Consider the following 13,781-nt stretch of genomic DNA (forward strand, 5'->3'; position numbering starts at 1 on the left):
AAATCAAATACCTACCCATCGAACGATTATTAAAATATTCGGATCCATGCCTACCGAGAAGACTGACGTGCGAGGGCGGCCGGATAGCTCAGTTGGTAGAGCAGGCGCCCATATATGGAGGTTTACTCCTCGACGCAGCGGGCCCGGTCGATGGTGTTTTAAGGCCCCAACGTCGACTTCAAGGCAGCACTGCGACCGTCGACTTCAAGGCACCTAACCCTAACCCTTGCCTAATCCTAGTGCCTTCCAGGCAGCGCTGCCTGGAAGGCGATGTTGGGGGCTTAAAACACCAAACACCGTCATTTACCCTCTCATTCCCCTTTCATTTCATCAGCTGTCCTGTCAAACAAATAAATCACCGACGTGTGCCGCAATTTCCAAATGTCTCCGTTTTAGGGGACAAGTACATTTTGGTTTTGGACGGTTGGTCGGACAAAGAAAGCAAATGGAAAGCTTTATCGTGGATTCTGTCGATTACTAACAACTTAAATGCTGAACTGTAGAGTTGAAACAATAAATCAACAACCATTTTGATAATTGATTAATCATTTCAGTGATTGTTTATGTAAAACATCCCCTGGTTCCAGCTCCTCAGTTGTGACTATTTGCTGTTTATCCAAGTATTTTAGTTTTTTTCTTTTTTACTTTTAGTTGGTCAACGCAAACAATTGGAATTATGGAATAGGAATTATTAGTCAATTTATAGATTACTTTATAACATTTTAATTAATCAATGACTTGTTTCATGTCATTTTTGGCAAACATGCTCCGGTTGCAGATTCTCAAATGTGCAGATTAACTGCTTTGCTCCGATTTATATCACTGGGAATTAAATATATTTGGTTTTTGGACAAAATGGGCAGTTTGAAGATGTCACCTTGGACTTTTTGGGGCATTTTTCCCCGTCCGTCTGTCATTTTTTTTTGGACTGATCGAATAATTGATTAATCAATGACACAACCGGCAGATTAAAAATCGAGAATAAAAACAATGGTTAGTTACAGCGCTAAAACAACAGTCACCTTTCTCTGGGTCATTGTGATGATCCTTTTCCCACTTTTTCCCCCCACATTTTATAGACCAAACCATTAAATCTGCAGATAAACTGAGAATCATTAGTTGTATATAGCTAGAGAACTCAGCCATTTGACATACATAATGAAGACGCTCACCTGTGGTTTCAGCTCTGGTTATGATCCTTGAAGAGGAGTCCGTCTCCTGTCTCTATCGCCCAACAACAACACCAAGGAGCTGAAGGAGAGAAAAACATAACCACACGTTTTCATTTTAATAAATGAACTCTCAACCTCCTGCTTTCTCCATCAGGCAAAGAAAACATCCCGCATCCCTGCCAACCCCCTGGGGTGGTGCAGGGGAGGTAGATTTAAAAAAATAAAATAAAAAATATGACCGACAACTAGGGGTGGGACTCCTCACTGGTCTCGCAATCCGATTAGGATTATCCTGTCAACGATTCAAATCGATATCACGATTCGTCACCTCCTCAATATTATAATATTACAACGCATGGTTTTCAATTACAAATTCAAGCAGTCAGATATTATGGTCTGTCACTGCAACGATGCAGAATCGTCCAGGTCCGCATCCCGATGCAGCGATTTATTTCAACACCCTTAAAAGACAACCCACTCCCCAAAAGAGGTGAAAAAAAATAACCGTGTACACAACACAAAACAGAAATTGGGTCTGCTTGTGCTACATCAGTAGCCTGGAAATCCAGATCCAAATCTGAAAGATTAAGGGTCTGGCTATGGGTAATGAAAATGGCCCAACTCGAGGGGCGGCACCAAGCATGCATTTGAAAATATCACTGCGCGCAATCTGATAACACTACGACCAATGTTCACTGACTGATTCCGGACTTGGACGTTGCAGCGCTGTCATCGGTTTAGCTCGCCTCTGGCCCGCCTAGATCAGATACTGCAGAAATTCAAATTGCGCTCTCACGACAACTCTGGATTTCCAGGGTACTACACAACGGGAGCGTGAAAAATAAAGATGGGACTTCTTGTGGCTTTAAACTTTAGAGCTTATGGGTTTTAACGCGGCCTCATTCACTAACAGATCTGTTGTCGAGATGTACAGGATACCTAAAGAATTTGATGTTTTGAATATGCAGAAGGTTTTGAACAACACAGCAGGATAATAATTTCCTTTACATAAATAAATGAATGAATTGATGCAGAAAAGGCCCAATTTGTTGCATAAAGATTCATCAGGATGCAGGAAATTAAGTGACGCACAAAATGTTATAATGGAGGACCCCGAGACCCCCGAGTTATAATGTGCCCCCCCCAAATGTTGAAACAAAACCTACGAACTTCCTTCAAATCATACGACAGAAATCACATGATGCGTCAGTTTGTCATGAGCTGTGTCAGTTTGTCATGAGATCTTGAGAGTTTGATGGCAGGAATTTTGGGGTTGTTGGGGTAGACCAATGTCACCTCCGTTATGTGGCGGGCAAAGGCTGCAGCTTTCCTTCGATCTGCGAGTGGAAACAGGAAACCGGGGGAGGAGAGGAAGACGCTCCATTGCCCTCGGGAGATACCAGCGCTCGGCAGACGCCAGCTATGCCAACACCACCAGCCCCCCACCCCCACCCACCTTCTTATCTCGCTCCCCTCCTCTCGTCTTCCCTTTCATCTCCGAGTCATTGTAAAGTGTAATGAAAGAAAGATGGATGAATAATTCAGCAGACCGCATTTAAGAACTCTGCTTTTATGTCTTTCTGATAACGCAGGACTCTCCACACTGGGTGCCACACAACGATTTCTTGTTAGGTCTAATGTGGGATTCCCCATTAACAGAGTCCCCTGTTAATTATGTCCACTTTCAGTTTCAAGCCTAAATGGGGGACGCTCCGTCTGCTGCCGCGTCTCTTCATTCGGCGTTTTTGTCGGACCACTTCAGATATGTTTAGACGCCGAGCTGCAGCATTAACTCTCCATTTCCAAAAGTAACACGGCCTGATCCTTTTAGATTTGTCAATCTGAAATGGGATTAGAGCCGTTGAGCATCTGCCCTCTCAATCTGGGTTTTATTAGAGCGAGAGCAGATCATCTGGTCAGGCAGTGCCCTCCTCGGTACGCCCGGTTCTGGGGAAGAAAAAAAAAGAAAAAAGAAAAAAAAAAAGGAGCAGACCGTGATCTGTGAGCCGTGTCACGAGAGCGAGATCACGAAGACGGCAGATCACAGGGCTCAGAGATCAAAAATTAAAGAAAGCGCGAGAGACCTCCAACGATTGCACATCGCCAGTATTTATTTACCGAGGACGGCCCTTGATTTCTGACGGCTGGACGCTGAGGAAATGATGAAATATTGAGCCAAATTTTCAAAAGGAGGTTTGGTGGGATGCTGCAGAAGAGGATGCAGCAGATGAGATTCATGGAACGAGGGCAGACAAAAAAAAAATATATATATATATATATTTCAAAAGGCGACTCAGCCGAAGCACAGAGAAGAAATGCACAAAAGCTTCTTAAATCATGTCAGTCGCACTCTTGGGGATTTGGCACAGGCAAGGCCGTCTCAGGATATGTCAAACAGCACCCTTTCCATCTGCCAATCTGGGCAAAGGCGCAGATTGAAGTTCTTGCTGTGTAGGCAAAGTGTGTAGGCGGGAGATGTAAACAATGTGACAAAAGCCTAAATCCTCACATGGAGAAAATTAAAGAAGATCGGGGGAAGACTGAAAATGTAGGCCAAAGTCGGGGTTGTTGTTTTTTTTTTGCAGACACACCATCACCACGCGATTGTCTGCATCATTAATACAGATGCAGATAAATATCAAAGAGGAGGAGGAGGAGGGACGTGGGTGAGACAGAATCAGGCTGGGGGGCTCCCTCGGTGCTGCTTCCTGTCTGATGTTTGGCTATAAGAACCGAGACCAATCGTTCACAAGAAATATTTGGGATGAGGAGCGGAGGCGGCAGAGAGGGGGTGGGGGGAGGGATGGGATGGGATGGAGGAGGGGAAAGGGAGCTCTGTTTCCCAAAAGGCATGAAAAGGTTGGATTGGCGCCATGTATGCAATCAAACTGATCGCAGGGATCCTTCTTAAATGTGTGCCAGGCGACCTCCACACCCAGGGAGGAAACGCATCACCGGCTCCTCCGTCTCGCACACAACAACGCAAACTGGGATTTTTAGCTTTTCGTCAACCAGAAGCCACCACCGCCAGAAGCACATTTTGGCAGATTTACGACACATTGTTAGCTGCAACCAAAACAAGCCGGCATCATTCTGTTTTGGTTCGGCCAAAATAAAAAACCGACAATTACCAGTGTGTGGTAAACAGAGCTCCTAAAATATGAGCTAGCCTGCGGATGGACACATGGACGCACCGCACACACACACACAACACACACACACACACACACACACACAAAAAAAACACACACACACACACACACACACACACACACACACACACACACACACACACACACACACACACACACACACACACACGCGAGTCATCAAGTCCATTCATGTCAAGTCAGCACCATTAAACCTCACTTAACAAATGTCCTCTCTGTCACAGCACTTCATCCTCATACCAAGTCAAAATCAGATTCATTCTGACACAGGAACAACAGGAAAACACAGCGAGAAGCCCAGGAAACATCATGTCAGCTGTAAAAACTCAATCAGTATTCAAACACCCCCCCCCCCCCTATCAAGTACACATTTTGGGTCAGCTCACCTTCCTCCTGCTGCCTTTTCAGTCATCCAGTCAGCGCATCCAGAGCTCTCCTCACAGCAGATCGAAAAAACGTAAGGCACCAGAAGAAGCGGAAAAAAAAGAGCGACAACCTTACATTTCTGTTTTACGGTTGCGGAGGAGATTATTTTCCTCCCTGGTAAAAGTGCCGTCACCCTGCGAGCGTAGCGAGGAAGCCGGTTTCCTCTGCACTTCAGCTAGAGAAAGGCCCGTCCTTGGGCATGTGCATTGTGTGTGGGTCTGTGCTGTCTGCAGAGGCTGCCATGTCTCCCATTGTTCCAGGGCGAGTGAGCCAGGCTTCCTACCCCAATAGACCCTGCCTACTACAACAGCTGTGGACCAGCCCCCACCTCTCTGCCGCTCTCTTCCCCCCCCCCTCCTCCTCCTCCTCCTCCTCCAACTCCTGCCTCTCTGCTGCTGCTGCTAAACATTAACCCTGCAGCTGCCGCACCAGGCCCATAAAGAGGTGGAGACGGAGGGGGTTGTGTGTCAAAAGAGACCCTACTACCATGTAGCGGACAAAGGAACTTAACAGAGAGAGGATATCCGACAGGCGGGCTGAACTGACAGGACTCGTGCAAAGAGCCATTCAGTGCCCTAGAAAGAAAACCGGCTCTGTGCTAAGAGGATTGGGTTTCTCAATCACAGTGGTAATAAGTGCTGGACTGTGAGGCTGCGCGGAGAAACACAACAGTCACAGAAAAAGTAGGGCTGCAACTAACCATTAGTTCGGTTATCAAGTCATTGTTTTGTTTTATAAAATGCTAGAAAATAGGGAAAAGTGGTGGGCCATGACTTTTTTCTAAAGCCAATGGATTAATCACACGTGACAAGTAGGCCGACACCAATATATCGCCCATATTAGATTATTGCGGATCAATGACTGATCGTTATCGGTGTACATCGGCTGGTTTAAGGGAATTTAAAAACAGTGACAGAGTTTGTCCAGCAGAGGGCGCTGACAAGTTGATTTTTTTACACCAAAATGTCACAATTAAAAAACGCCCGATGGGGTTTTAAGCCCCCAACGTCGACTTTAAGGCAGCGCTGCCTGGAAGACGACGTTGGGGGCTTAAAACACCAAACACCTTAGATCCCGACTAGATGTGGCGGGGTTGCCTCAGTGGTAGAGCAGGCGCACGTATACTGAGAGGCTTATGCCTCGACGCAGAGGCCCAGGGTTAGAATCCGACTTATGACAATTTCCTACATGTCTCCCCCACTCTCTCCTTTCTCACCTAGCTGTCCTGTCAAATTAAAGGCGGAAAAGCCCCCCAAAAAATACCTGACTAGATAAAGTTTGTTCACATCATTTCTTTATGTTTATTTAAATCTCTTCCTCCATTTCGATATCGGGATCAAAAATCCAGCGTCGGTCGGGCTATAGACAGAAGTGAAAAACACAAAATCTTCCCTTTTAGGAAGCTGAAACAAGCTAATTTATGGTATCTTTGTTTTACAAAATGATTTAAACAAGTTAGGGCAGCAAGTATTTTCATTATCAATCAATCTAAAGTTGCAACGATTAGTCGATTTGTCAATCGACAGAAAATATGTCAGCCAAATACTTGATAATCAAGTCCCTTTTCAAGCAATAATTCAAAACATTTGCTGGTTAACGTTTCTCCAATGTGATGGTTTGCTGCTTTTCTTAGTCATATCTAGTGAAAAGCTGAATATTTTGGAGTTTTGGACTGTTAGAGCAGGCCCCTTTCACTATGTTCTGACATTTTATAGACAAAACGATTAATTGAGAAGTTAATGGCAGATTAATTGATAGTGAAAATAATCGTTGGTTGCAGCCCTAGATTAATCTGCTGCTTATTTTGTCAATTACTTGATTGTTTGGCCTCTAAAATAGTGAATAAAACCTCGTTTTAGGATCAGTCCAAAAAACACAAATATACTCCATTTACTATCGCGTATAAAAGAAGCCTCCCATCTGAGAAGCTGGAATGAATATTTGGTATTTTTTGCCTGAAAACTTGAATTTAATTATTACCCAATTATCAGAAATGTTTGCCGATTATCAACTAACCATTTCAGCTTTAGAAAAATGGCTAAAGTGACTTTTTTTGTCCGCCCATTAGTCCAAAACCCAAAGATATTCAGTTCATCATGTATAAGAAAGGAAATCATTAAAATCTTCACATCTAAGCTGGAACAAGAGTTGTTAAAATAAAAAAATGACTGAAACAACTGAAACTTAATAATTTATCCCAAAAAAAAAAAGAAGAAAAAAAAAAGAATTAAGCCGATGGATTAATGAAATGAGCCGACAGTTAGTGCCAGCTCTTCTACAGTAACTCTCTCTCATACAGCGGAGACGCTTGTGAATGAAAATGATAGCAGCGGCATGTTTCAACTAAACTGCGTCGTGTCTAAACTGGTCAGCAGAATGAAGGCTTTCTTCATCGCAAAGGTTTATCACCCTGTGTGAGTCATCTGCTCTCCTTGTTAATGAAGCCACATTACCCTCAGACATGCCAGACTCGCTAAACCAAGTCTGATGACAAGATGACTGGGCGCCACGGCAAAAACAGGAGGAGGGAAAAACACCGGTTCCGTGGCTCGATCGTGGGAGGATAATGCCATAAAAGTAATAACATCCCAACGAACTATTCTTTAAAACAAGCAGATCTATACTCATTTCAAAAGTTGACCTTTTTTTTAATTTGACCCTAATTGAGTCGACAAGAGACCTGACCTGAATGGACTTTACCCCCCACAACAGACTTCCTATAGTCAGAATCAAGCGCCCCGGGGTGCTCACATGAATGGCAGTTGTTTCAAGCTATTCTCATTTCACTTTTGACCAAAACAGTCGAGCCAGTTTGGCGAGTATACCACTCACAGCAGAATATCAGATTCTGTCTGAAACGCAGTGCTGAAATAACATTGACTCCAGTACTAGACTTAAGGACCAATTTCAAGGCACTTGTAACTCAGTATTTTCATTTTATGCTACTTTATCGGTGAACTCCACTACATCTCAGAGGCAAACATTGTACTTTTTTACTACATGATTAGTCACAAAGCTGAAAACAGAACTGTACTTATATTTAAATCTCAACTACACTGATATTGCACTATTCCTTCCCCTCTTAAATTGTTAATGTAAATTTCTTTTTCTAGGCACTCTCCGAGCTGGAAAAAAACAAACTCTAGTCAGGCCAATCACATCGTGTATAGACTCTGTGGGCGGGCTTATGGCGGCTGCTGCTGGGAACAGTGGTCTTTTGAATGCAGGACGTTTACATATAGTGGAGTGTTTTCACGTATTTCAAGTAAAATATCGGAATATTTCTTCCACCGCTGGTGAAATGAGACCCCGAAGACAAAAAAATTAAATAAACTGCACTGGTCATCAGGAGTTAACCACATGAAAGAAAACAAACAAACAAACAGGACAGACGCTGAGTGAGCTTAACATCAAAAAATCACCCAGATCAAAAGAGCTTGTGTCCAGTGAGGATTTATCCTCTAATTACTGAACACGCATATGGCCGTCCTGGCCAGTCTGTCCTCGTCGCCAGGCCTCTAATCTGTGTCCACCTAGTGGCTGCAAAACAAGAGACAACCTGCATGTGAACACCAGTGCTTCCACAGCTGTGGATGTTGTCTGGTGTAGTTTTTTCAGGCGATTTGATAAAAAAAGGTGAAGATAGTAGGACTGTTCATAACGCTAATGCTCTAGGGAGGCACCGGCTGGCTGAGCCCACACACACACACACACACACACACACACACACACACACACACACACACACACACACACACACACACACACACACACACACACACACACACACACACACACACACACACACACACACACACACACACACACACACACACACACACACGTCACTCCTTGAATGCCTGCAGCAACAAGTTGAGTCTGATTTAACTTTTGGTGAAAAACAAGCCAACGTCACCCTGCGCTGGACAATCATGTAACCGGAGATCAGACTCATCTGTCGGTATCGCTGCATGAGAGTCCCGTTAAGGTACCGTAAACAGGAAACATCACTGCAACAAAAAAAGTTGTAAACACTACAAAGGTAAAAACAGGGGAGAATAAGGGGACTAAGTACCCAGGGTCCTCATGTGAGGAGGGCTAGAATGAATAGCTGTGGATGCGGGGAGGGGCCCATAGAGAATGCCTTTCTACAGGGCCCAGAATTTAGTGCTACGCCCCCGTGTGCAGGTGACTGCGTCCTGCAACAACAAAGCACGGTCGCTTCAACTCTTGCCTGAAGAGTTCATGTTCGTCATCATTTATTCACTAAGTCTATTGCACTTTACTTTTGACTTTCACCCAGGGGACAGGGGTGGGTGTCCTCTAAACGGAAAGGTTTTTCTAACTTCACGGAACTTCATCACGTTTTGAGTCACATGGGTAACTGAAAGTTAAGTGACGTAACAAATGGACTGATTTGAACCCAAACCACAAACTTTTTTTCTAATCTTAACTAAGTAGTTTTTGTGCCTATAACCGAACCAAACTGTGACCGTTTCGCAACGTTAACGACCGCGACCGTTACCTTCTGTGGTTAAGGCTACGTTTACATCGCTATGTTTTGGTGTCAAAATGAATATCTTTTGCTACGTTTACACCTCTCGTTCCCCCTGCTCTGGCGTTTCAGAGCACCTAAACCGGAGACATTTGGAAACCCTTCTGACCAGTTTTGGTTCGGAGCCTGATTGGGTCTCATCGGTCGCGACATCTCAGTCTCCGAGACTAAGCTAATATTGTTACCATGGCAACTACCAGCAACGGACGGAGTATACACGCTGCCTCCTGTTTATGCCCAGTATACTAGAATGTCGATGAGATATGAGGTTTGGCCGCATCAGTTTGATCGGAGATTCGTTCTTCTACTGGAGCTAAAAACACTTGGGTGATTAAAAAAACAATTGTAGCGGTGTAAATGTCGCCTTAGATAGGAGGATTGAAAAAACGCTATATCTATCTATCTATCTATCTATCTATCTATCTATCTATAGTTTGAAGAACTTGTTTGCTTTTATCGCTACTATATAATGTATCTACATCGATATATGAGGCTAGATATCGTCTTACCTTTTGGATATCCTATTATCGCGATATGACACGTGTTGTCTTTTCCTGGTTTTACTGTTTTATAATTTGCCATTGTATCCATATTATTGGTGATTATTTATCAGAACTGTCATTGTGTAAATATTTGTGAAAGTACCAAATACTGAACCCTTCAATATCGCCATCGATGGCAGAATCGATTTGGTTAAAAAATAGTGATATTTGATTTTCTCCACATCGCCCAGCTCTAATCGCTACACCAACTTTTCCACCTCTAAATCTAATTGAAAATGAGCGTAACACTCTGGAAACAGAGAGGAATGATTTCAATGTTAATTTAGGTCTTCAGTCTTGTTGTCACCAGTGCAGCACAGAAACTACTCACGTCACTTGAATGAAGGGCTGTCAGGGGACGGTCATACGTCTGCTGAGTCAGACATGGACGCACACAGACATCTGTATGGCATGAATGGGACATTGAGGGACTAGCTTCCCTTCTAAGAGGGTCAAAGGCTGAACATGACCTGAATGAGAGCTGGTCACGTGGTCCCCTGGAGCTAACACAAGGGAATGAGGATAACTCACAACATAAAAGGGCCTATTGTCACCTCCCTCCACCATCCACTTTCCCCTCAAGTGAAGATCTTCGCCCACTGAAAAACTCAACGGTAACGTGGACATGAGAGTCATGAGGCAATAAAACGTGTCTTGATGGAAGGGAAACTTGCCTGGAAACTAAGTGAAAATTTTAAATTCAATGCAAACGACATGTAAAGCAGGACGTCACGCCTCCGTTTTAAACCCATGCAGCTCCTTCTGTCCTGAATACATGAGGAGGACAACAGGGAATCCTTTAACCCCCCCAAAAAACAAAGAAACAGTAAAACAAAAAGCTGGAACGATTCGTCCATTAACCAATTAGCTGATTGACTGGAAATTGAACCGCCAACGATTTCTCTTTTGCTCCAAATTCTCTGGTTCCGGCTTCTAAACTGAAAAGTATTTGATGCTTTTCTATTTCATGAATGATCGTAAACCGAATATCTTTGGGACTGTATTTAAATAACAACAGTCACATTGGGCTCTGGGAAATGATAATGGGCAATTTCAAAAGCGGAAACACTTACGTGATGAACTGATCGCATTTGATAGTCGATCAACGGAAGAATAATCAGCAACTATTTTGACAACCAATTAATCGTTTATATCATTTTTCAAGCAAAGAAATACCAAAATGTTACCAGGGCAGAGCTTCTCAATTCAAGCTTTTATTTTGCAGTAAATATTTCTCATTTACTATATTTGGTTTCTGGAGTGTTGGGTTGGACAAAACAGGCGACGTGAAGACTTGGCTTTGTGCTCTGTGACATTTTTATAACAACTGGCAAATGAACTGATAATGACCATAATTGTTAGTTGCAGGCAGGCCTTGTAAAGATACAGAAAGCAAGGATCCGTTAGCAGATGGTCCACCGCTACATGTTTGTGGTCCGATGGTGGCTGAAGCGAGGGAACTGTCAGGGAAGCTCTGAATTAGAGCTGTAAATCAGACTGAAGGGGTCCAAACCTCCATTGAGGGGCCGACAGTTTAACGGGCAGCGATGGCCACGGCTCCACGGGAGGATGGAGAGCTAATCCACAAACAAGAAATGCGACACTCAGGCCTGGGTTTTAAGCCGGGGCTATAAACACCCCGGTGGTGTCGGTGAAGGTCTCCTGCGTTAATTTGCATGAAGCCTCGGCTCAGTCGGCCCTCATTAGGAAGGCAGGAGTTGAAGCCAGTGAGCCATCGACAGGGGCTGGCTGGTCTTAGCTATTTGTGCAACGGATGCAAAGCCAGGAGAAATTACTAGGGATAGGCCGATTATCGGCCCTGGACGATTATAGGGCCGTTTTTTTGGCAGTTTGCACATTATCTGTATCGGCGTATTATTTGCCTGATAACCTATAACGTTTATGGATTAAAAAGTGGTCTACTTTGTCTCCGCTACAGCTCTGTCTGTCCCTCTGCTTCGATTTCACTCACCACTGAGTCTGACTTAATGTCCCGCCCACAGCACTATCTTGTTAGTGGGTAGTATGGTTAAAGTTTCAAATTTATTAAATCATTGCTTAAAGCATTTAATCAAAGTTTTGTGTTGGATTTTTGGAATATTCCAAAATCTTAAATTTTGATTTAAAGCTCCTAAAGTCATTTTTTGAGTTGATTCTTAGCAACAACAAAAAAAACTTTGTTCTTTCACAAATGTGCTCATTCATGTGAAATTACTTCCACCAACTAATCAAAGTATTCATTCAGAATACATCCGAGCGAGTCGCTCGAATGACGGCCGCCATGTAGCGCTTCCATCTTTAAAATACATTAGCCAAAGAGGGACATACCTCCGCCTTTCGCCCTCTTACACCTATTGGCACCGTGGGAGATTACTCGCCAGGGAAGCGAAAAAGAGAATTAAAACAACAACGTGACAGGCAAAGCAACAAGGCAAAAGTTAATATTGGAGTGGCTAGAACAGCTGCGTGTAAACCACGGAGAGCGCTAATTTCGGGTTCGGCCACCGTAGGAGGAAGGGCTAGAAAGTAATATTCAGTTGGTTGTCATATACAATTTCACCGCTAGATGGGAGCAATTCTTACAGTGTAGCTTTAAAGATTTTCATTTTCACTCTAAAGAGGCATATCCGTTCCAAATATTGGTTATTGGTTACATTAACTACTAATAAATTGGTATCGGCCTTGAAAAAACAGTATCGCTCAACCCCTAGAAATTACCTTCACATGTAGAGCTGAAACGATATGTCGATTAATATTTTGAGGAGAAATTGAATTGTAAATGAATATTTAGCAGATTTATTGATATTGTGCTGAACGTCTTTGGGTTTTTAGATTTAAATTTAAAAGAGAACTTTTTTTATCCTGAGGGAAATTGTTGTGCAGCGGTTGCAGAACAAAAGGAGGAAAGAGTGCAAATGTTAACTATCAACACAAAAAAGGTGCAATTCCAAAATTTACACAATGCCAATAATATAAACGGGTAACTGGCATAATGCCATGTACGTATGTACAGTATGAAATCTGAAGTACAGGTAAGCAAACACACTGAAAATGATAGACATTTTTCACTATTTCACGACTTTGGAGCCAACGTTTCTTTTATCACAGTCTCCCCCCCCCCCAGAGCTGCTGTGGCTTTTGATAAATCCCTCACATGTGAAAAAAAGATTCAGAAGGATGCTCTCCAGTTCATTTCTGCAACATAAAAGCCCAGTAATGAAAACCATTTGTCGCGGCCTCTATTAAAGGCAGGTTTTATACCCACGTAACTACTCCGGAGAGAGGCGGCGTCCCCTTTGCCGACCGCGAGCTGCGCAACCATACTGACATTTTTGTCCAGCTGCACACAACATTTCCATGTGTTTCAGCCAACGTCTGTAATACCTTGATTCCTCAGCGAGTCACATCCGCACACAAACTCCTGAACCCGGACGTAGCTGGAAAATATGTGGAGGTATGAGCAAGACACGCTGGTGAGGAGGCCAGACGAGTTAATCCAGGTCATAGGCAGCCATCATGTCCGTCCAGTAGAGATATCACAAGCACGCTGGAAATCTAGAAACTACCACCAAGAAATCTTTTGGGCTTAACTCAAGTTTTCTGGTATCAAGAGGCCGACTCATTTTTATCACCGTGGTAACCTGGGTAGATCCCCACGGTGCTGCGGATCCAAACATGTCAAAACAGCCCGACTGCTAGGGGGAGGAGAAGAAAAAAAAAAAAGTTTTAAAAATCAATTGTTTTTCTTAGAATCTATATTTATTTTAACGTTTTTTAACCAATGATTCACCTACATACGTTCCGTTTATACGGTAGCGCCAACGGCGACATCCTATCCGTTTCCAGCCATACAGAGCCAAAGCAGAAAATCCATGTTATGTTCTTCTTTACAAATAAATGTCAGACTGACTGACTG

General features: G+C 43.4%; 1 protein-coding gene across 2 annotated transcripts in view; it reads right to left on the bottom strand.

Moving 5' to 3' along the window:
• nckap5l (NCK-associated protein 5-like) overlaps window positions 1-13,781 on the bottom strand; it is a 55,761-nt gene that overhangs the window by 32,624 nt on the left and 9,356 nt on the right. The window contains exons 1-2 of one of the 2 annotated variants that reach the window (XM_039800397.1): window positions 4,729-5,098; window positions 1,173-1,251 (exon numbers count right to left, since the gene is read on the bottom strand). The gene's annotated coding sequence lies outside the window, so the exon portion shown is untranslated. Of the gene's footprint in view, window positions 1-1,172; window positions 1,252-4,728; window positions 5,099-13,781 lie in introns of those variants that run through there. The other variant, XM_039800398.1, reaches the window with a different exon arrangement.

Source organism: Perca fluviatilis, chromosome 5 (assembly GCF_010015445.1).
Source record: "Perca fluviatilis chromosome 5, GENO_Pfluv_1.0, whole genome shotgun sequence".
Taxonomy (NCBI): Eukaryota; Metazoa; Chordata; class Actinopteri; order Perciformes; family Percidae; genus Perca; species Perca fluviatilis.